At 42.1% G+C, this 24,178-nt stretch overlaps 1 protein-coding gene and 1 pseudogene across 5 annotated transcripts in view; one reads left to right on the top strand and one right to left on the bottom strand.

The window, feature by feature from the left end:
• LOC127491355 (chromatin target of PRMT1 protein pseudogene) overlaps positions 1-15,667 on the bottom strand; it is a 29,151-nt pseudogene extending 13,484 nt beyond the window's left edge.
• Positions 1-24,178, top strand: part of CES5A (carboxylesterase 5A) — a 388,742-nt gene that overhangs the window by 108,160 nt on the left and 256,404 nt on the right. The window lies entirely within an intron of this gene.

Raw genomic sequence — 24,178 nt, 5'->3', positions numbered from 1 at the left:
TGGCCCAAGTGCTTGGGCCCTGCACCCGCATGGAGACCGGGAGGAAGCACCTGGCTCCTGGCTTTGGATCAGCGCAGCTCCAGCCATAGCGGCCATTTGGGGGGTGAACCAACGGGAAAAGGAAGACCTTTTTCTCTGTCTCTGTCTCTCTCTCTCTAACTCTGCCTGTCAAAAAAAAAAAAAAAAAAAAAAGTACTTTATCTCTGGGTAATATTGTGAGTCCCTGGAAAATCAGTCAGCCAAGCATCTTTTTCTGGTTACAGCCATTCTAAGGCTTCTTGAAAGTTTGGCAATGTCTAATCATTTTGAGAATTCTGTATTTTAGAAATCTGATGTGACACATTTTTGAAATTAAAGTCAATTAAAATTAATTTGCTCTTTTTTTCTGCTGGCACAAACTGATGATGCAAGATGGACAAGCAAAACAATGAACATACTTTTAAAATGCAAATAAATGTTTAAGGACATCAAAAAGCAGTGAGTGAAGGGAGCCCTGGAGTTGTTACTCACACTCTGTTCATTCACTTAATCAGTAAATATATTCATGCCGTTTGATTTTCTGTGTTTCAGGCAGAGACACACTTGTGTTATGTTGCTTATGCAAAATCCTGGAGAGCCTTGTAGTACAGCACTATGCCTCTGAAATTCTATTTGCTAAAATAGTGGTCAGAAGTAGTTTGTGTTCATAAATCAAACACAGTATTCTCTAAGATCAAATTCTGCATTACAAATTTTATCCACAAATTTGAGAAAAAAAATGAGAAGAATGCAGAGATTAATCCTTGGAGGCTCTTAAATAAGCCTCTCCTCCCCCATTTTCTGTTTGCTTTTTAAATATTGTATTCAGAGAATAATAGGTGCATCCTTCTGAAGCTAATTAAAACACATATAAATTGAAATTCTCAGACCAGTAATTAAGGCGATGTATTCTCTGGGTAATGTTTACCTTAGCTTCCAGATTATGAGTTCAGTTTGTCTTTGAGCTGCACACTTTTTTTTTCCAATCACAGAGATTAAAGTACCCTGAATTTACAATAGCATCTTTTGAAAGAAAAGGGAGGGGGGAAAGCTGCAGTGGTTTTAGTAAATAATGCACTTTGATGTCTTCCACTTGAAATCCATATTTTGAGAACCCTGCTGAATCTCAGTAGTTTTCGAATAGAATTTTAAGTTCCAAAGCTGGGGCCATTTGCAGAGAAAAATGCCCATGAAAAGTGAATGTTGACATTCATGTTGCACCTCTGTCTTATAATAAAGCTTTTTTACTCTTCCAGGTGAAGCTTTTGTGGTGGGGATGCCACATGACTGAGGTGTGTCTACTCTTTTGGCTGCTGTTTAGAGTGTTATTAATAGTTGTTAACCTTGGCTTGAGGCTTTGGGAAAATCATTTATTTTGAGTAAGAAATGGTAGGAGGAAAAGACTTTTGAAGAACACATTGTTTTCTATAAAACTATGGAACCATTTCAAGAGACCCTATTTTGACCCTCAGAAATACCTGTTAGATCTATGTCTTTAGGCTAGAATCTATTGATTTTATTAGTTAACTTTTAGGTACAGGTGCTGTAGTACTGTTTTAGAATTTCATGGACCTTTGATCGTATTCAGACTCTTGGGTTGCAAGAAGCTTTGAAATCCAATAAATACTGAAATACAAGAGTAGATTTCAAGGGTTACTTATGTGCTAAAATCTCAAGGCAAAATTCCTTATGTTCCTACCTTGAAGCCCCTTAGATCATACAAGACATTTGCATCAAATAGGAGTCTCAGGAGCTCTGATTTCTTCAGTTATCACATTGTGTTTGTGATGTAATGAGTAGTTACTATGGTAGTAATTAGGATGTAGGAGATGTATGAATTCAGGTGTGGATAAACTCAACAGTGAGAGATGGGTCTTTGAGAAAAAAAGAGACAAACTCCCTTTCATTCTAACTTTCTTAGTTACAAAAGGGTGAAGCAGGAAAATAAAAGAGGAATTGTAAATATGATAACTGAAAATTTGATTTTTATACTTTGCCAGACATGCTGGAAAATCTTCTATTTTTTTAAATTGTATTTTGATAACATATTGTAGTATGGTGTTAAAAATAATTTTTAAGATCTTCTTTGGGGAAAAGAAAATGCTTTGTGATAACAGAAGAGAATATTGTATTGTGAAGTCCAAGGAAAGCAGGCAAATCTTTTGAGTGATATACCAGGAAGCGAAAAGTTGATATGTTTTTGCCCAGTTGGAAAAGAAAAGGCTCTTGCAATCTGCAAAACACTACAAAAATAAGTTATGGCCAAGCTAACAGTGCAGCCAGACTGACTTTCTGCTGGCATTTGACAAGCTAGGGAAATGGATCTGCAAAAATTCACAGAGAATTCTTTACCTCTTCATGTTAATAAAGTACCTGATGTACATTTCTTTCTTGGGATTAGGATTGGTGGGGGTGAGGGTTAGGGTGGTGCTGAGCAAGTATTTTAAGGAAATTATCCCAAATCCCCTGCCTCTGGCTTGGAATAATCAATGTCATTACTGCTTGTTGGAAAGCTTTGTCTTTTCTTGGAAAGGAACCAGGGCTGGCAGACTTGAGCAGTCAGTAAAGTGATAGGTGGAAGAGGGACCATGCTGAGGCAAGTGCAAGGAGGCTGAATGCCCTTGAGCACTGCATCCTGAGTGACAGACTTGGGTTCAAGTCTCAGCTCTGCATCTTGGATTTTCTCTTTGACCTTTGCCAAGGTCCTTAACTACTTTGCTTTCTCATCCTGTTAATTAAATGACACCATTGTAACAATAAATACATTGGACATAATATATATAAATATGCATTGAAGCAGGCTATAAATGCAATAGATTAGACTATTATTTAGGATTTCATGTTGGAACAAAGATATTTAGTTGTTTGGTGGGTACTTTCTTTGCTGAGCATTGATACTGGCAGCCAATTGTCCATGCCACTAATTTGAGGAACAGACATTTATGTCCTTAGACAGTGCTCAGTTCTTGCAGGATCAAGTACAAAGTCCTTGGCTGGTGTTCTTGACTCCCTCACAAACCTCCCAATCTCACTTCTTTACTTCATCGATATACTCTCTGCCTTCGTAAAACCTGGTTTGTCACTGGATGTGCTACTTCCTTGTAATTGTTTCTTCTTCCCTTAGCTGACCAATTCTGCCCATTCCCTGGCTCCTCCATCCTTTACTGATACCTTTCTGTGAACAACATTCGTTACTAGTGTCACACACATATTTTGTAGACTGTTCATGGCACAAGGACATCTAGCCAGGGCAGGGGCGTATGGACTGAAATATAAGCAAGTCATATGTCCTGTTGAGGGGCTGTATCTGATTGAGGAAAGGTACCTTTTCCTAGCTTGAGAAGTTTCTGGAGTGGTCAGGGGTAGTAGCTGTGTGTTGATAAAATTAACTTTTGAATCTATGTTTATTCTGTTTTATTTTTACATTTTTAGTGATAATTTTCTCTTTTCTTTAAAGTTTATTTGTTTTTATTCATTTGAAAGGCAGCACAACAGAGAGAGAGTGTGCAAGCTGGGGCTGGGTCAGGCCAAGGCCAGGAGCCAGGAGCTAGGAATTCCATCTGGGCCTCATATGTGGGTGGCTGGGACCCAAGTACTTGAGCCATTATCAGCTGCTTCCCAGGGTGTGCAACAGCAGGAAGCTGGATTGGAAACAGAGGTGGGCTCAATTCCAGGCCCTCCCATGAGATATGGGTGTCTCAAGTGGCAGCTTGCCCTGCTACACCAAAATGCCTATCTCTGTTTTATGTTTTCTTGAGACTATAAGTTCTTTGAGGACTCAGGCTTTGTTTTCTTTGGTAGATACCTCACATGAAATAATGCACAACTTGTTCTAAATTACAGTGAGTGCACTGGGTCCTGAGTAAGATAACTAGAGCTCTTTTTTTTTTTTTTTTTTTAAGGGAAAGAGTTTATTGGGGGGAAATCCGACAGACTGGAGGGAAGGGGCAAAAAGGAAAAGAGGGAGGAGAGCATAAGAGAGACAGAGACAGAGTTCAGGAGACAGAGAGGAAGAGAGAGAGGGAGAGCAAAAGAGCCACGTATTTAGGAACAGGTCCTTTTAAAACTTTGCCAGGGGGCGGGCAGTAAAGTAGGAGCAGTGAATCCTATTAGGGTGGGGGTGGGGCTGACACCTGGCTTCCAACAATGGCAGCAGGGGCTAGAACCTAGGATGATGTCAGGGGTAGATCACACTATAGATAAGACTGCACCATTTTACTAACATTCCCCAATTTTGGTTTTTATAAAGCAGGAGTTGTATGGGATTACATTAATCCCAAAATTCCAGGAGGGGTAGAAGGACAATGATCTGTCTTTAGAGCTACTTCCTGCTGACGTGGGGCGATGAGGTACTCTTCGCTGGCATGGGGCGATGTCTCAAGCTGCTGTCTCCTGGGTGGGGAGCCGAGTATATCCCTGTAGCAGCATTTGATTAACTGCCTGGTTGCTGAAGGCCTTGGTTCATTCCATTATCAACTCCTGTAAACACTTAAACAGACACTGTAGTAGAAAAGACAGGGTGAGAATAACAACCAATGATCCTAACAGTGGCATTAACCAGGAAATGAGAGGATTTCATAGAGGAGAGGAAATGAGGGGGGGTCTCTGGACTTTTGTGAGGACTGTTTGATGGATGAGGTTTAAAACTGATCCCAACCAAGACCAGGAGAAAGACCACTCAACTTTTGCAGGTAGAGGAGTTTGTATATGAAGGAAATCCTGAACAATCATACAACATTAAGTGGGGGAGAGGACCATCAATACACACAGTTTGGGAGTAGAGCCCTTGATGTTAGAGTAGAGGCTATGATTATAAAGGATGAGGCCCCAAGTGGGCTAGACAGGGTCTAGAACAAACGATAGATTCATTACTAGAGAACCTAAGAAAGGTGCTAAGCCATGAGTAAGTTTTCCAATTGAGAGGCAAATAGAAACTGACAGAAGTGGTCTAATAATGATCAGGCCTTGTAAGTTATGAGGCCCAGTCTTATTTATCTCTTCATATGGGGTACATCCTAAGGGAGGTGTGAACCTCCTTGGGGAAGGCACCCTGTTGACCTCCATCACCTAGCTGGCCTGGGATGAGAGCTGGACAGGTAGAGGCAAGTGGCATCTCTAACAGGAAATTCACAGTTCTGGCTGCAATGTCACTGACCCTGCTTGGCCATCCCCTCAGCAGCAGTGGTCATCTTGGAAGCTGTGCTGATTGAAAGGCTTTTCAGCTTGGAGCCAGCAAGGTCTGTGGCTCTGACCTGGGCATCCTTTGACTCCAGGGCAGTTCCATTTTCCAGTGATCCAACTCTTGGCTGGCAGAGCTGCCAGAGCTCTTCACTAGAAGCTCTTTGAAAGTAGAGCTTACTCTGACTTGCCCCAAATGGTAGAGTTAGAAACATACCAGGGTACTCCAATTTAATCCCATCAAGGTGGCATGTACCAATGCCATCTCACTAGTCCAAGTGATCAATTTCAGTTCACAATTGATCATAATGAAAGGACTAAGAGTCAAAGGGAGCACATAAGCAAGTCTAGGACCTGCTAACACTAACCGATAGAATAAATAAAGGGGAGAGTGATCCAACATGGGAAGTGAGATACTCAGCAGACTCATAGAATGGCAGATGTCCTAAATAGCACTCTGGCCTCAGAATCAGCCCTAAAGGCATTCGGATCTGGCTGAAAAGCCCATGAGAGTATTTCAGGCATGGAAAGCCAAGACACTCTGGCAAAAGATCTCTGCGAATGAGATCCCAGTGGAAAGAACAGGTCTTCAAAGAAGGAGGTACCTTTCTCTGAAGGGAGGAGAGAACCTCCACTTTGACTATGACCTTGTCTAAACAAGATAAGAGTCGGAGAACTCAGAGGGCTTCCATAGCCTTGGAAACTCATGACTGGAGCATAGGGAGATTACTGATGCCATAGACAGGAGTGTCAATTGGTAAAGTCAACAACAGGAGTCACTGTGCACTTACTCCTCATGTAGGATCTCTGTCCTTAATGTGCTGTGCATTGAAATTTAATGCTATAACGAGTACTCAAACAGTATATTTCACTTTGTGTTTCTATGGGGGTGCAAACTGTTGAAATCTTTACTTAATGCATACTAAACTGATCCTCTGTAAAAAAAAAAAAAAAAGAAAAAAACTATCAACTCCCAACTTGACTCTCACTGGGATTAAACATGACAATAGGTCTGATCTGATTTCATCATCATTAAAAAAAAATCATCTATTATTTTTCACTTTATGTTTCTGTGTGGGAGCAAACTGTTGAAATCCTTACTTAATGTATACTAAGCTGATCTTCTGTATATTAAGATAATTGAAAATGAATCTTGATGTGAATGGAAGGGGAGAGGGAGTGGGAAAGGGGAGGGTTGTGGGTGGGAGGGACGGTATGGGGGGGAAGCCATTGTAATCCATTATTCGTACTTTGGAAACTTATATTCATTAAATAAATTAAAAAAAAAAAAGAAAGTAGAGCTTACTCATTTCTCTACTGGTCTGTGCATTTGTCTTTAACAAATGAGAAATACATCCTCAGTAAATACTGATTGCTCACTTACCTGTAGTAAGAATGAGAAAATATCAATACCATTCTTTTTTTTAAGTTCTTTGATACCTATCTTGGTTTCTTGGATATAGAAGCAACAAATAAATGGAACATTTTCCTCTCTGAGTGCTCTGAGACTGGGTTTTAGATGAGTTTTTTTTAGTATGGGCTGATGTTCCTACCTACTTCCAGAGCAACACTGCACTGGGACTTTATGGGGAGTCAGAAATGTGAGCTTATATCTTTCTGCCTACTGAAGGGTCAGAAGCTCTGCTCTGTGTACTGAGGACACCAGGGGACAGCCATGTGGCTTGTCCCCAAGGTGTCCCTAGATCATAACAGGAGAAGACAGATATGTAAACGAGTGGTCATGAAACCCTACAAGAGGCTCCATAGCAGCAGGAGCATGTACAGAGGCCTAAGGGGTTGCTAGGAAGCAACACAGAGACCTGCTTTGGCTGTGCAGGGTCAGGCACAGATGGAGCAACTGGAGAGAGAAGGTGATTTTAAGAGGTGACATAAAACACTCTTGTTCATGTACGTATCTTCCATTGAGATCTGTGTGCAGATGACTCTAGAAATGCCTGTCTCCACCCTAGACCATCTATCACTGTCATTTCTACTCAGAAGCCTCAGAGGCTCCCTAAACCCATTCTATTCCAAGCTGGTGTCAAGATCTTTTCATCCAAATCTTTTGGCTTTCTGGTGTTCCATCTCTCCAAGTGGCACTGCTCACCCATTTGGTTTGGTATTCTCTGATTTAGTAAATTCATTTGCTTGGCTTGCTTTCCACTCTGAGCTCCTAGTCCAAGTTTATATTCACATCCATTCACCTGGAATGGACTCAATTTCCTCCTCATTAGGTCCCTACATCTACGCTGGGCTCTCCAGCCCCTTCTCCTCACAGCAGCTGGAATGATCATTTCAAAATGCAAATCTGATCATCTCACACCCTCCCCAAACTATCCTTCCCTCCTTCTCTTATTATCCTCCTTCTAATTTCTCTTAAGCTAAAGACTAGGGTTTCTCAGCATGGCCTCTAAGGTCCCACCTGGTCTCTCCCTTGATGACTTCCCCACCTTCATCGTGGTCCAAACCCCCACTTCTATCCTGAGTTGAAACAACTTGCTCAAAGGCCCTAGGTTTTCCCTGTGTGGGTCGCCGTCCCAGAAGCTCTCAGAGTCTCTTCTGTGGCTGCCACTCACTTTCCCTTTGCTGAATTCATTCTTATTTTTCAAATATCAGCTCAAATATCACTTCTTAGGAAAGTCTTCCCTGACCCCGTAGACTCCTTCAGTCCTTCTGCCCTTTACTCTCAGAGTACATTTCTTTATCAAATACCATGTCCTGTTCAAGTAAATTACGTGTTTATTCTTGTGGTTATTTAACTGATATCTGTTTTCTCTGAGAGGTTATAGGCTCCAGGTTCCTGGCTGGGGTTGCCCTCTACCACATTTCCAATGCCCAGCACAGTACCTGATGCACCTAAATATTTTCAACCTACTTGACCTGAACCTTATCACTATACAGAGGAAGAATGAGAGGGGTTTGGAGTTGGTGGGGTAGTGGGCAGTGTGGCAGAGTCACAAACCATGGGTCTTTCTCTCCTGGCATATGTGGCCCATGGAAACTTGGGAGGAGTCTTAGTCCATTTGGGCTATTACAGCAAAGATTGTGGGGCTTCTAAACCACATCCACATATTTCTCACAGTTCTGGGGGCTGGAAGCAGTGCACGGTCAGGTTCTAGTGAGAACTCTCTTCCAGTTGCAGACCAACCCTCATTTTATTCTCATGTGGCAGAAAGAGAGTAAGCTCTCTAAAAACTCTTCTTCTAAGGGCACTAGTCTCATTCATGAGGCCTGCATCCTTATGACCTAGTTACCACCTCCAAACACCATCCCATTAGGTATGATATTTCAGCCTATGAGTTTAAAGGAGATACCAACATTCAGTCCATAGGGTGATGTTGAGATCTACTGCTCTGAGCTGATGGTGAATTGGTCCAGGAACTCCTTTTGGGATGGACTTTCTGGTCACTATCTTCTAATCCTAATCTGAATTGTTTATCATGGCAGTCTGTTTTTACTGGGACCTGTTGAACGTCTTATAATGAAGAGTGTTTTGAGAGCAAGACAGCATGGAGGTCAAAGTGGTATTGAGACTAGGGAGACTCATAGTGGATAATGAAGGATATCTGCCTCACCCTGGATTTGGGGGTCACATCTCTTATTTTACTGTTCTTTTCCATGTTCCTATAGTCTGAATCACAAAGTAACACTTGGGTTGAATTGGATAGAATGCAAATCTTGATGTTTCTAAATGTTATCATTTTGTAAATTTGCCAGTACATTAGTACTGTATTAATAGTTACTTCATTTGACATGTTGTAATTATAAGCAAGGCTTATGGCTCTGGCTGTATATGTTGTATGTTGCCCAGTTCTGGCTAGCAGAGTTCGAGTAGACTCTTGTGGGTGTGGCACACCCTGGAGTTGTGCAAGGTGGCAACCTGGCCTGTGAAGTATACAAAGCAGGCTCTAGCCCTTATTTTGCTGGCTCAGAATGATGAAGTGCCATGTTCTATATCATGTGACTGGTAAATGCTGGCTCTGAATCTAAATCTAGTCTTCAATGTACAGTACTTCACTATCTCCCAATCTCCTGGCTAATCAGTGATTGAGTAAATGAATGAATGGGTAAAGACAAGACCTCAGTCAGGAGCCTAGTGGCATACAAGATAGTGATTTGTTTTGAATGTGCCTGAATCTCATCAGCAGAACCAGCTCCTATAATCTGCACTCCATTTTCTGGGACCTCATGCACTCTCAGTGTAGACTCTGGCCTGTAGGCTGAATCCCAGATAACGTGGCCTTGGGTGTTTTCCTACCTCTCTTCCTAAACTCCATGGGTCCTCCTAACTACACCTTCCCTACCTGTCCTATTCCCTCAGGGTGTCACTTCCAGCACCTCTTCCAGAATGTTCATTAATAAAGTAGAAGATTATAATTTCAGTAGGGAACTACAAAAGGTAAACCAGCCTTTAAAACACAAAGGAATTAATCAATAAAGGTGGAATTCCTGGCTGAGTTGGAGAGTTATGAATCTGTGGGTCTTTCCATGGGAGAGCAAGAAAGGACCTTAAAAACCACAAAATGCAAGTGAGGACGTGGAGACCCCAAGAGATAACGGGATTGCTTGGGATTAGAGCTCAGGATTTCCTTGGGCCAGTTTAAGTGGAGGTACCATCTTTTTCACTTTACCTGATTGAGAATGGCCTTGCATTTGAACTGTTTATGCCTCATCAGTGTTTGGGGGAGATGGAGAGCAGAAGGAGAGAGGGAGTTTGGTCAGCAGTGTCCTGGGCCCTGGCATGACCCAGGATCCCTGCTTTTAAATGCCATTATGAAATGCAGTCTGTCTGGAGCTCAGGGCCTCTTCCCATCAGACTAATGTAGCGCTGTGGAGGGGTGGGGTGGCTGCTGGCTGCCTAGCTATATCCTGGAGCCCTGAAAGGGATTATGCTTGCTCTCTGGCTCACTCAGTCGACCTCATCACCATAATAAAAGTGGGAGTTATGCTTATCGACTCATCAGGGCTGCCCATTTAGACGATTACCCCATTTCCAATCTCATTTCTAGAGAAAAGAGGATTGCCGGACACTTCCTCCCACCCCCACTCCCACTCCCAACCTAAGCAGTGCTGTGCTTCTGGAGAGGATGTGGTGGAGGTCGGCATACAGCAGGCTGAGAGCTTTGCCCTCTTTGTCTTCCAGAGCTGGCAGCCACAGCGGGATGGCCCTCCCCTGAGAGGGAGGAGGAGAAACAGCTCAGCAGGGGCTTGGAGCAGCTGGCTGGCGTCACTGATTTCCTGCAGGAGACTTTGCCGGCTGAGTCCACGTCACTCCTCCCTTGCTTCTCTGTGTTCTCCCAGGTGCTACTAAAATAAGCGAATGCAACCCTGGGGCTGTACTAAGCTAAATGCAGTTATTTAACCTCATCCCTGCAACTCAGGGATAAAGCAGCATCACCTGTTTAGAACGAGATAGGGAGGAATGAAGCCCAAAAGATCCCTGAGCAGCCACATTCCCAAGTGTTTTTTTGACCCTGAAGAGCCTTAGGGTTCCATGCTCAGAAACCACTGATTTACTTAACCCATAGGAGGCACTTCTAAAAGGAAAAATGAGATTAAAAGGTTTTTTGTGTGTGCAAAAATATTTTGAAAGCAATGCAAATTTTTTTGCATCAAAATAAACTTATCAGTTCCATCAACTTTTGGAAATATCTTTATAAACTTAATAGCTTGGTAAACTACTTTCTGACAACTGACCAAAATTGGAAGCAGAGAATTAAAGGTGAGGAAGGAGTTCCGTAACCTGGAGCCAAGAGTTAAAGGAGAGACTGAGCAGGTGAAATCCCCAGGAACAGCTATGAATGGAATTCTCAAAGGGGTACATTGGATGAATGGTTCCTAAGGTCCTTTCCAGTGTTTCGTTTCAGGGCTCTGAGCACCTGTGGATTGACTGTGATGGTAAGGACAGCGAGGGGATGCCCTGAGTTTTGGTGCTTGGGAGTGCTTGCCTGCTGTCATTGGATTCCTCAAAGCTCAACATTTCCTCTCAACTTTCCTTTACTCTTTACCAGTAAGAGCGAGTTCTTTTTTATTTCAATTTCAATTTTATTTCAAAGGGAGTGAGGGAGAGAGAGAGGAGAGAGAGAGAGAGAAAGAGAGAAAGAGAGAGAGATGTACTTGTTCACTCCCCAAATTCCTGTAATGGCTGGGACCAAAGCTCTGAGCCAGGAATTCAATCTAGTTCTCCCACATGGTGGCAGGTTCCCAGTTACTTGATCCATCACTGCTGCCTCTCAGAGTCTGCATTGGCAGGAAGGTAGGCTCAGGAGCTAAAGCTAGGTATCAAACCCAGCTATTCTGATGTTGCATGTGATTTTAACCACTAGGCTAAATGCCTGCATCAAAAGTGAATTCTTATCCATGTTTCTAGAAAGAGTTCTGTGAGATATAGGTGTGCAATAGATAGACATGAGCCTGGGGTAAAACAGGCCTGTGTTCAGACACTGGCTCTCCTGTAAGCCAGTTGGGCAAGTCTGATAAAATCACCAAGCCTCTGTTTCCTCACCCATAAACCTGTTGTAGAAGCTGTGCTCACACACCTTCCTGGCTATGACTCTCTAGCAGCTCCTCACTGCCCTCCTTACTGTTCTCAGGGTGAACTCCTTTCCAAGCAGAATTGCCAGTGTGCCCAGTAAAATTGGTGTTTGAGATAAACCGTGAAACATTTTTCAGTATGTTTTGGTAACTATGGTCCAAATATTTCCTGGGCTATACTTATCCTAACTGGGAAATGTTGTATTTTAAAATCATTTTAAGTTTACAGAAAAATTATGATGATAGTATAGTTATCATATACTATGCACCCAAGTTCTCCTATTATGAATACATTATGTCACTATAATACATTTGTCACAATTAATGAGATTTTACTAAAGTTCATTCCTTATTAGACTTCCTTAGTTTTCCCTTAATGTCCTTTCCTTTTCTAGGATCCCATCATTACACTTAGTTGTCCTGCTTCCTTAAACTCCTTTGGTGACAGTGTCTCACACTTGCCTTGTTTTTCATGACCTTGACAATTTTGAGTAGTACTGCTCAGCTGCGTTGTGGTCCCTCAGGTTGGGTCTGTTTGATTCTTTTCTCAGGAGGCTGTGGTAATGTGTTTCTCGAGGAAGGCCACTGAAATAAAGTCTCATTCCCGTCACATCTTGATAATGGTGTTTACTATCCATGTGACCTATCACTGCTTTTTTTTTTTTTTTTTTAAAGATTTTATTTATTTACTTGAGAGGTAGAGTTGTCAGGTAGGAATTCAGAAATGAGCTTATGTGTGTGTGACAAAGGCCTAAGGAGTTGACATCTAGGTCCAGCAGCTGCTTCTCAAAGTCATCCTGGTAACCTTCCAGGTGCAGCCCAGTATCTGTACTTCAAACGCCCTGCCCCTTCTTCCGATAACCATCCTTCCTCTAAGGCTCCTCTAAGGCGGGGCGATGCCAGCCAGGCTTCCCCTGTCTGATAACTTCAGGGGGAAAACTCAGATAGGAATTTTTCATATTTACATCCAAAAAGTCCTTTGTTCCAGGAGGAGCAGAGATGGGGAGGCAAGATCCCCTCTAAACACCCCTGGCCTCAACCCTCTGCCTCTCTGCTGAGCTGCCTGCCTGGCCTGCTCAGGTGTATTCTCTCCATTTAAGCATGTAACCTTGCTCTCCCCCAGTCTGAGTGACTGGGCACGCTCGCTCAGGTTCTGTCTGGAGAGGTGCCCATCCGTTCTTACGGATGTCCCTACCCTAATAAACCTTGCTATTTTGCTTTCCACTACTCTCTGTCTCACGCCTGAATTCTTTCTTGCATGAAGACAAGAACCCTGCTTTCTCCAGTCACAGAGTTACAGACAGTGAGATGGAAATACAGAGAGAGAGGTCTTCCCCCTGTTGGTTCACTCCACATATGGCCGCAATGGCCGGAGCTGCACTGATCTGAAGCCCAGAGCCAGATGCTTCTTCCTGGTCTCTCACATGGGTGCAGGGACCCAAGGACTTGGGCCATCTTCCACTGCTTACCCAGGCCATAGCAGAGAGCTGGATTGGAAGAGGGGCAGCCAGGACTAGAACCAGCACCCATATCAATGCCGGCACAGCCGGCAGAAGATTAACCTACTGCGCCATGGTGCCGGCCCCGACCTATCACTGTTTATGTTGACTTTGATAACCTGACTGAGATAGCATTCATCTGTTTTAGCAAGCTGTATTTTTTTTTTTTTTTTGACAGGCAGAGTGGACAGTGAGAGAGAGAGAGAGAGAGAAAGGTCTTCCCTTGCCATTGGTTCACCCTCCAATGGCCGCCACGGCCGGTGCACTGTGCTGATCCGAAGCCAGGCGCTTCTCCTCGTCTCCCATGGGGTGCAGGGCCCAAGCACTTGGGCCATCCTCCACTGCACTCCCAGGCCACAGCAGAGAGCTGTCCTGGAAGAGGGGCAACCGGGACAGAATCTGGCACCCCTACCGGGACTAGAACTTGGTGTGCCGGTGCCGCAAGGCAGAGGATTAGCCTATTGAGCCACGGTGCCGGCAGCAAGCTATATTTTTTTAAAAAGATTTATTTATTTTAAAGGCAGAATGATAGAGAAAGAAGGAGAAACAGATTTTCCATCTCCTAGTTCACTCCCCAAGTGCTTGCAACAGCCATGGCAGGGCCAGGCTGAAGCCAGGAACCAGGAACTCCATCTGGACTACCCAACTTCCATGTGAGTAGCAGGACCCCAAATACTCAGGCCATCATCTGCTTGCCCATTGTTATTTAGTGAAAGGATTCACCTTCTCTTTCTGTGGGCCACATGCAGCACTGTATTAATCATATTTATACCTACTGATCTTGTCCTTGACGAGTAATATACTCATGTGTTTATGTTTGTGTTAATTTTTTTCTTTTCACTCATACAGTATTGTTGTGACCCCTCCCCCCAAAACCAAAAGAGAAGAGAAAATAGAATTAAAAGCTAACTGTATTTTAGTGCATACATTTTTGAAATCCATGCATTTGAGGGGGTCTTCAAGTTCATGAAAAATATATAACATAGATTTCAAAATTTGTGCTCCAAGTTATACTTAACTTTTAATTAAATTTTCCAAGAACTTTTTAAAAAATGATTTATTTATTTGCAAGTCAGAGTTACACAGAGAGAGGAGAGGCAGAGAGGGAGAGAGAGAGAGAGAGAGAGAGAGAGAGAGAGACACGTCTTCCATCTGATGGTACACTCCCTAACTGACTGCAACGGCCGGAGCTGCGCCAATCTGAAGCCAGGAGCCAGGAGCCTCTTCCGGGTCTCCCACGTGGTTGAAGGGGCCCAAGGACTTGGGCCATCTACTGCTATACCAGGCCATAGCAGAGAGCTGGATCGGAAGTGGTGCAGCCGTGTCTCAAACCAGCGCTCATATGGGATGTTTGCGCTTCAGGCCATGGTGTTAACCCGCTGCGCCACAGCACCGGCCCCCAAGAACTTTTTGAAGTACGCTTTGTGGGCCCAGGAATCTCTGATGAGTCTTAAAACTATTTATAGCATCTGTCATTTACTATCTCTCCTGTGCCAGGTGTCTTACCTACTACACCAATAAACTTTCAAGTTAGGGATTATTATTACTATATTACAAGTGAGCAAACTAAAGTTTGGGTATTTAACAAATTTGTCTACTTTTTTTTTTCTTTTCCTTTCTGATGTAAGAGCCAGGCTTGGAGGTGAGCCTGCGGGCTTCAGAATCTGAACTTCACACAATGGTCTTGGCTGTGGCTGCCCATAGTTCACATTGGAGAGCTTTCTCTCCATGGCTTATACTCATTAGAATGGTTCTTTTCTTTCTTTTCTTTTTCTTTTTCTTTTTTTTTAAAGATTCATCTGTCTATTTAAAAGGCAGCGGTACAGAGAGAGAGGAGAGATGGAGAGATCCTCCATCTGCTGGTCCACTCCCCAAATGGCTGTAATGACTGGGGCTGGTCCAGGCTGAAGCCAGTACCCAGGAGCTTCTTCTGGGTTTCTGACATGGATAGCTTGGGCCCTCTTTTCCTGCCTTCCCAGGAAGGAGCACCCAGGACATAAACCAGCACCTACATGGGATGCTGGCACTGCAGAAGGTGGCTTAACCTGCTGTGCCACATGCCGTCCCCCTAGAATGATTCTTGAGTCCACTCTTCTCTTTAGGTCATGTCATGAGAGCAGGAAATTGCTATTCTAGGTCTACATACCTGGAAGAATCTTTCTCCTGGATTTATAGCCATACATTCTCCATTCAAGCCAGATCACTCTTGTTCTGCCATTGCCTTAGGCAAGACTCATAATAATGCCCATTTCCAGCCATATATATTCCTGCCTTTTTCTAAGACTCTACCTATTCCTTGTTCCAAATCTACCTTCATCTAAATTAGCCACGCCAGCCTTTGTTCTGGTTCCCGTGCAGGTCATGGACTTTTCCACTTCAGTATGCTGAATCCTTCCTCGGAAATTCCAAGCCTTCTCTTCAAACCTCAGATTCCCCATTTTCACTGACTAGTCCCTCACCTACATTTCTGTCTTCAGATCTTCATGGCACATGGGTATAAATGAGTGCAGAATGCCCTCTTGGCTCGTGTGAGACCACAGGGTTTACCCTGTGCTTCACCTGGTTTCCCCATCTGGCTTGCAGCCTCCTGAGGGACAAAACCTGCTGAGATGTACTCCACACATATTAAGGAGCACCAGCTCTAAGTGTCTAGTTTGCTAACTTGACTAATTAATATACCCATGTATTCACTACTTGAACATCTTCATCACTCCAGAAGTGATCCTTTATAGTCATTTTCCCAACGTCTTGACCCAGGAAACTACTTGTTGGATTTCTCTCCTTTTTTTTTTTTTTTTTTTGACAGGCAGAGTGGACAGTGAGAGAGAGAGAGAGAGACAGAGAGAAAGGTCTTCCTTTTGCCGTTGGTTCACCCTCCAATGGCCGCCGCGGCTGGCGCGCTGCGGCCGGCGCACCATGCTGATCCGATGGCAGGAGCCAGGTGCTTCTCCTGGTCTCCCATGGGGTGCAGGGCCCAAGCATTTGGGCCATCCTCCACTGCACTCCCTGGCCACAGCAGAGAGCTGGCCTGGAAGGGGGGCAACCGGGACAGAATCTGGCTCCCCGACCGGGACTAGAACCTGGTGTGCCGGTGCCGCTAGGTGGAGGATTAGCCTATTAAGCCGTGGTGCCGGCCGGATTTCTCTTTCTATAGACTAGTTTTGCCTGTTCTTGAACTCCGTAATCATAAAGAGTTTAGATTTTGTGTCAGATTCCTTTTGCTCAGCACAGTGTTTTAGAGATTCCTCCTTTTTGTGTGAATCAATAGTTTTTTTATTTTTTGTTGCTAAATAGTAACCCATTATATAGCTATACCACAACTGTTTATATATTCACCTGTTAACAGGCTTTGGAGTTGCTTTCAATTGTGAATGAAGCATTTATAAATGTTCATGCAAGGATTTCTATGAACATGTTTTCATTATTCATTGGAATGTAATTAGGAGGGAAATTTCTAGATCATGTAGTAAATGAGTGAGTATACTTCAAAAAGTGCATGGAAAGGTAAAATTATAATTTATTTTGGCACAAAGTTTTTTTGAAATCCATTCATATAAGGATCTTCAAAAAGGCTATGGAGAATGTGTATCATAAAAATTATATCTGTGTATGAGGCAGCACTGTGGCATAGCAGGTTAAGCTACTGCCTGCAGTGTCGGCATCCCATATGGACGTCCTGGCTGCCCAGAACCCCATTAAGGCCTCCTTTGTGGGTGGCAGGGACACAAGCACTTGGGTCATCTGCTGCCTTCCTAGTTTCATTAGCAGGAAGCTAGATCAGAAGCAGCGGAGCTAGGATTCAGACTGGCACTTATATGGAATGAGGGAGTCCTATGTGAAAGCTTAACTCACTACACTGTAATGCCTATCCCTTGATTGTCTACTTAATTATTAAATTATTAGTTCTTTCTCTATTTTTATAAATCCTGTCAGGTTTTTATATATAAGCATATATCTATAATTTTCTCAAAAATTTGCCTTTTTATTGTTTTATATATATAAAATATATTAATATATAGATATATATCTCAAAATATGTAATTTCCTCAAAAATTTGCCTTTTTACCATTTTATATATAAACTATATATTTACATATAGATATATATCTTAAAAATTTGCCTTTTTAAAAGATTTATTTATTTATTTGAAAGCCAGAGTTACACAGAGAGGAGAGGCATAGAGAGAGAGAGAGAGAGAGAGAGAGAGAGAAGTCTTCCATCCGCTGGTTCACTCTCCAATTGGCCGCTACGGCCGGAGCTGTGCCAATACAAAGCCAGGATCCAGAAGCTTCTTCTGGGTATCCCACGTGGGTGCAGGGGCCCAAGGACTTGGGCCATCTTCCACTGCTTTCCTAGGCCATAGCAGAGAGCTGGATCGGAAGTGGAGCAGCCGGGTCTTGAACTGGCACTCATATGGGATGCTGGGGCTTCAGTCCAGGGCTTTAACCTGCTGCGCCACAGTGCTGGCCCCCTTTTTATTGTTTTAATTATGTGTTCAAAGATGAGATTTTTTTTATTACTTATAAAATTTTTTAGTTATTTGAGAGAAAGAATTGCCATCTGTTGGTTCACTTCTGAGATACCTGCAGTGGCCCCTGACTGAGTCCAAGCCAGGAATCAAAAACATGCTCTAGGTCTCCCACATGAGTGGCAGAAACCCAATCAGGTGAGCCTTCACTGCTGCCTTCCAATGTCTGCATTGGCACGAAGCTAGAGTCTGGAGTGGAGCAGATATTGAAGCCAGGTGCTCTGATAAGGGAGGCACGTCTCAACCATTAGCCAAACCCCACACCAGGAATTTTTAATGTTGATTAAATCTATTTTATTAATTTAAATTATTTTTAATGGTTAGCATCTTTTCTTGTCCTGTATAAAATTTTTAACTTCCCCAATATTGTGAAGATTTTCTCTTAAGTTTTCATCTAGAAGCTTTATAGTTTTGGTTTTTACATTTAGCCTAGCATATGGTCTATCTTGTTGAATGTTCCATGTGTACCTGAAAAGAATGTGTATTTTGTTCCTGGTGAATGAATGCCAGTTAAGTCAGGTTAGTTGACAGTGATGTTAAAGCCATCTATATTTTTTATTGATTTTCTGTCTACTTGTCCTGTGAATTATTGTAAGAAGAGTGTTGAAAACTTGAACTATAATTTAAATGTGTCTGTTTCTTTTTTCATTTCTGTCAATCTTTGTTTCATGTATTTTAAAACTCTGTTATTAGGAAAATACCTATTTAGATTTGTTTTAACGTTTTTCCTTGTTAAAATGACCTCCTTATTTTTATGAAATGTCTCCCTTTACCTCCAATAATATCCCTTGCCTAGAAGTCTGCATTGTCTGATGTGAATACAGCTCCTCTGTCTATACTATTTGCATGGTGTATCATTTCCACATACTTTTGCCTTTAAATTCTGTATGTTTTTCTATATAAAATGAATTTCTTGAAGAATATAGCATGCTCTCACTTTTTGTCCAATCTGGCAATTTCTGCATTATTCCCATATTTAGTCCATTTACTTGAAATGCAATTATTGAAATAGTTAAGTATAAGGTCATTGTCTTGCTATTTGTCTCATTAATATTTTATTCTTTTTCTCCATTTCCCTGTTGAATTTATTGAATATTTTTGTGTTCCATTTTATTTTTATTTTATCATTTTTAATTTGATTTCTTCTTTTTCTGTGCATGTGATTGTTTTAAGGATTATAACACATGTCTTTAACTACCAAGTCTATCTTCCAAAGATACTACTTCATATATAATGTCATACCCCTTGGGACCAGTACTGTGGCACAGAGAGTTAAGCTGTGGCCCACAGTGCCGGCATCCCATATGGATGCTGGTTCGAATCCTAGCTGTTCCTCTGATCCAGCTCCCTGCTAATGAGCGTGGAAAAGCAGCGGAGGATAGCCTGAGTCCCTGGGCCCCTGTGCCATGTGGGAGACTGAGAAGAAGCTTCTGGCTCTTGGCTTAAGCCTGGCACAGCCCTAGCCATTGTGGCTGTTTGGGGCATGAACCAGTGGATGGAAGATTCTCTCTGTCTCTCCTTCTCTCATTCTGTAACTCGACTTTTTTTTTTTTTTTTTTGACAGGCAGAGTGGACAGTGAGAGAGAAAGACAGAGAGAAAGGTCTTCCTTTGCCGTTGGTTCACCTTCCAATGGCTGCCACGGCCGGCGCACCTCGCTGGTTCGAAGGCAGGAGCCAGGTACTTATCCTCGTCTCCCATGGGGTGCAGGGCCCAAGCACTTGGGCCATCCTCCACTGCACTCCCTGGCCACAGCAGAGAGCTGGCCTGGAAGAGGGGCAACTGGGACAGAATCCGGCGCCCCGACCGGGACTAGAACCTGGTGTCCAGGCGCTGCAAGGTGGAGGATTAGCCTATTGAGCCATGGCGCCAGTGCTGTAACTCTACTTTTCAAACAAATAAATCTTTTTAAGAAACCCATAAAATGTAAGACCCTTAATGCACTGTGTATTTCCATTCTCTCTTGCTCTATATAATTACATATTTCCCTCTATGCTCTGTGAATTATACATTTCATTTTTACATATATTATAAATGGCACAATACATTTTTGCTTTAAACAGTTATCTTTAAAGGGAATTTTTACATGAGAAAAATAGTTTGTGTTTACTCATATATTTGTCGTTTCCTGTATTCTTAATTGTTTTGCATAGAGCTGAATTTTTGTTTGGAATCATTTTCCTCCAGTCAGAAAGCAATCATTTAGCATGTGTGACATGCAGTGCTGGTCTGCTAGTAAAGGATTCTTTTGGAATTTTATTCTTCATTTTTGAAGGATATTTTTGCTGGCCATAGAAACCATATTGTCACTTTTTATTTCAACATTTAAAAAATAATTTTGTTCTCTTCTCTTCTGCATTATTATAATAAGATAAAAGCGATAATTTTCATCTTTCACCCCATATGCAATGTATCTTCTTTTTCTGCTGCTTTTGAAAATTTCCCCTTTATGATTAGTTTCCAGAAATTCAGTTATGTTGTGTAGTGGTGTGATTTTCTTTGTGTTTATCCTGTTTGATGTCCATTGAGCTAGGATTTGTGGGTAGATAGTTCTCATCAAGTTAGTAAAATTTTCATTCACTATTTCTTCAAGAATTTATCTTTCTCCCTCTTATTTCCTTCTAGGACTCCGATTACACATGCATTAGACTGTTTGGCATTGTCCCACAGGCTGTGCATGATGTCTTCATATTTTCATCTTCCCTTTCTATTTCCAACTGCCTATTGGTCAGATTTAATACTTTTTGCTGTCTTGCCTTCAGAATTTACTGATCTTTTCTTCTTTAATGTCTAATCTAATTTTAGTCCCATCTAGTTAATTTTTTTTAAAACAGTTTACTTATTCAAAAGACAGAGAAAGATATATATCTATATCTATATCTATAGCTATAGCTATAGCTATAGCTATATATTTATAAAGGTTTAGAGGACATGTGAGAGAAAGATATATCTCTCTATCTCTATCTCTATCTATCTATCTATCTACCCAGAGAGAGACGGAGAGAAATATGAATCTTCCATCTACTGGTTCATTCCTCAGATTACCACAATGGCTAGGGCTGGGACAGGCTTAAGCCAAGGGCCTAGAAATTGATCTGGATCTTCCATGTGGGGACTGTGATCTGCTGCTTCTCCCAGGTACATTAGGAAGGAGCTGGATAGGCAGCACAGCATGTGGGACTGGAACCCATGCTCTGATATGGGATGTTGGAGTTCTAAGTGGTGGCTTAACCCACGGTGTCACAACCCCTTTACTCCCCAATTCAGTTTTTTTTATTGAAGATACTGTATTTTGAGTGTTAAAAGTTCTATTTGGATTTATAAAAATAACTGGATTTTTCCATTTATCTTCTCATTTGGTTCATGTTTTCCTTTAATTCCTTGAAAACATAGCTACATTCAATGCCTTGTCTGCTAACTCCAACATCTCTGTCATTTCTGGTCTGTTTCTCAATACTGATTTTTCTGATTCTTTTCATGTCTAATAATTTTTAACTGAATAATCAAATTAATTCAGGAATAGTAGTTTTTAATCGAATGTAGAACATTGATAAGTTGTTGATTGGATTTGTTGTGCTTGTTCTAGAAGAATGTTGAGTGTTGTCTTGGCAAGCAGTTAATTCACTATTATTGGGTGAATACCAATTTAGATTTGTTCATACTTCTGTTTTAACACTACTTCTAAGGTGTGGGTTTTCTAGGGTCCCCAATGAATTCTCTGAATGTTTAGCATGTTTTCTTCATTTAGTTGGAACTTGAATGCTTTTTAGCCATGTTTAAGTTTTGATAGTTGTTCTGCTTACAACTCCCTGGTAATTTTTATTTTTTTTCACTGGTAGTTGTTGCTTGATATTTATACACTCAAGGTCACCCAGGAAAGATATTTGGAGCTCTTGGGGCCGGCGCTGTGGTGCAGTGGGTTAAAGCCCTGGCCTGAAGCGCTGGCATCCCATATGGGCACCGGTTCTAGTCCCGGCTGCTCCTCTTCTGATCCAGCTCTCTGCTATGGCCTGGGAAAGCAGCAGAAGATGGCCCAAGTCCTTGGGCCTCTGCACCCATGTGGGAGACCCAGAGAAAGCTCCTGGCTCCTGGCTTCAGATCGGCACAGCTCCGGCTGTTGTGGCCAAATGGGGAGTGAACCAGCGGATGGAAGATCTCTCTTTGTCTCTACCTCTCTATGTAACTCTGTATTTCAAATAAATGAAATTAATCTTTAAATAAAAAGATATTTGGAGCTCTTTCTCCTTGTGACCTACTTGTCTGGTATTCCCTTCCTCAAGTTCCATCCACCGCAACCTCCCTTTGATCCCTGTTTCTTCATCTCAGGTAGGCTGCAATCCTCTGCATGGGATCATCGTTTCTGTCCTGGGGGTTTGGTAAAATCCTATAGTCTGAAAGCTAGGGACTCATGTCAATTGTTTCCCTACTCTCAGGCATTAACAAATCTGTGATGCCCATTGTTTAGTATCTGAAAATTGTTATTTCAAACATTTTGTCTACTATTATAAATGTTTGTGATGCAAGGTTAGTTGGTGTAGTAATTCAATCATAACAAGAAGCAGAGATCTAGGAACCATTGTATAAACTTCTCCTCTAGTTGCCACAGTGTTAAATAAGTGCTAAGCACAAAGGTTTGGAGAGATCCCATGGGTTTGCCCATCTCTTGCTTTCTTGGTGTTCTAGAACAGAACATGATATTGGGACAGGAGCTCCTTGAATGATCAAAGCCCTGGAGACATTGGACTTCTTCCTTTGGGAACTGAATGTAATAGCTGTAAGGTTTTGGAGCTAATTGTTTCTTTTCTCTCTGAGCTCCCAGGCCACAGACTCAGTCATTGTGTTCAGGAACCATCATAGTCAGTTCATACAAGGCCAAATTTATGGGGAATCCAGTCACTGCCATGTAGCTGTCTGTCCTCAAGAGTGAGTGGTGATTATGTAGCCTCTGAATTTATTCTGTCTACAGGTCACAAATGATTCAGCAGTCCTAGAGAAAGGTTGGCCAAGAGAGTTTCATAGAGCCAATATGCTAACAAGAATAAAATATATTGATTTGCAAAGATAAGGGCAAAGGAGGGAGATGACTGCCAAACCCAGGAAAGTCAGCTGAAAAGTCAGAGAAAAGGAGGAGGAGACAGGGCAATACCATTATGATTTCTCTTATGTGCAGGAAAATGAGGAAAATCTCTCAGGTTTAGAGGACATGCGAGAGAAAGAAGGGGAGAATAACAGTGATTTATTCATTAAATATTTTGAATGCCTATGGTATACCAGGCACTGGCACTGATGATTTCCAGTGCGTTTGGTGAAAGATAGTGTTGAGAAACAAACATTTCTCTGTGATCAGGGAAGGAAACAGACAGGCAGTATCTCCTGTTATGCATCCCATTCTCTCTCTGCACTTTGGTGAGTTTCATTTTCTCATTCTCATTCTGCTCTGAAGATCTGAATGAACATCTGGAGTTCCACTTTGCCTCTCTAGAAAGAGAGAGAATATATTCAGGGTTGATTAGGGGAGAAGTTGGGTTGAATCAGGGAAGGAATTACAGGAGCTCAGTTAGGCTATTTCTATTTAACTGGTAGTGAAAATTACTGTTCTTAAGATACTTGTTGTTGCCTTTTTGGGAAGGATCTCTGGTGTCCAATAACATTATGATATATATAGGGAGGATTTTCAAGAATCAAGCAGAGTTAGATGTGACACAGTAGAAAACCCATGGGCTTGGGAGCCTCGCAGGCTTTCCTGTTTTCCAGTCCTCACTGAGCTGCTCCATAGCTGTAACAGATAACTTACTTTTTTTATAGAAAGCTTTTATTTAATAAATAAAAATTTCATAAGTACAACTTTTGGATTATAGCAGTTCTTCCCCTATACCCACCCTCCCACCTCAAACCATCCCACCTCCTACTCCCTCTCCCCATCCCATTCTTCATTAAGATTCATTTTAATTATCTTTATATAATTAAATCTATACTAAGTAAAGATTTCAACAGTTTGCACCCACACAGACACACAAAGTATAAAATGCTGTTTGAAGACTAGCTTTACTGATAATTCTCATGGTACAACACAGTAAGGACAGAGGTCCTACATGGAGAGCAAGTGCACAGTGACTCCTGTTGTTGATTTAACAATTGACAGTCTTATTAATGACGTCAGTGATCATCCAAGGCCTCTTGTCATGAGCTGCCAAGGCTATGGAAGCCTCTTGAGTCCACAAACAATGGATGACTTACTTTACCTCATCAGGCCCCAGATTCCTCACCTATAAAGGGTGGATATTTTACTTCTTAGAGTTTTTGAGGTCAAAAGAAGAATGTAAATAGGATCAGTTGCTGAATGCAGAATCTGTAGACAGCTATGAGCTCTTTCCTCTTACGGCTTTGTTCTCTTATCCTTAACCCACACAAGAAAGATGATTC

This window comes from Oryctolagus cuniculus, chromosome 18, assembly GCF_051225735.1.
Source record: "Oryctolagus cuniculus isolate XC-2025 breed Fujian yellow rabbit chromosome 18, ASM5122573v1, whole genome shotgun sequence".
NCBI classification, from domain to species: Eukaryota; Metazoa; Chordata; class Mammalia; order Lagomorpha; family Leporidae; genus Oryctolagus; species Oryctolagus cuniculus.
This window is presented reverse-complemented; position numbering and strand designations above follow the sequence as displayed.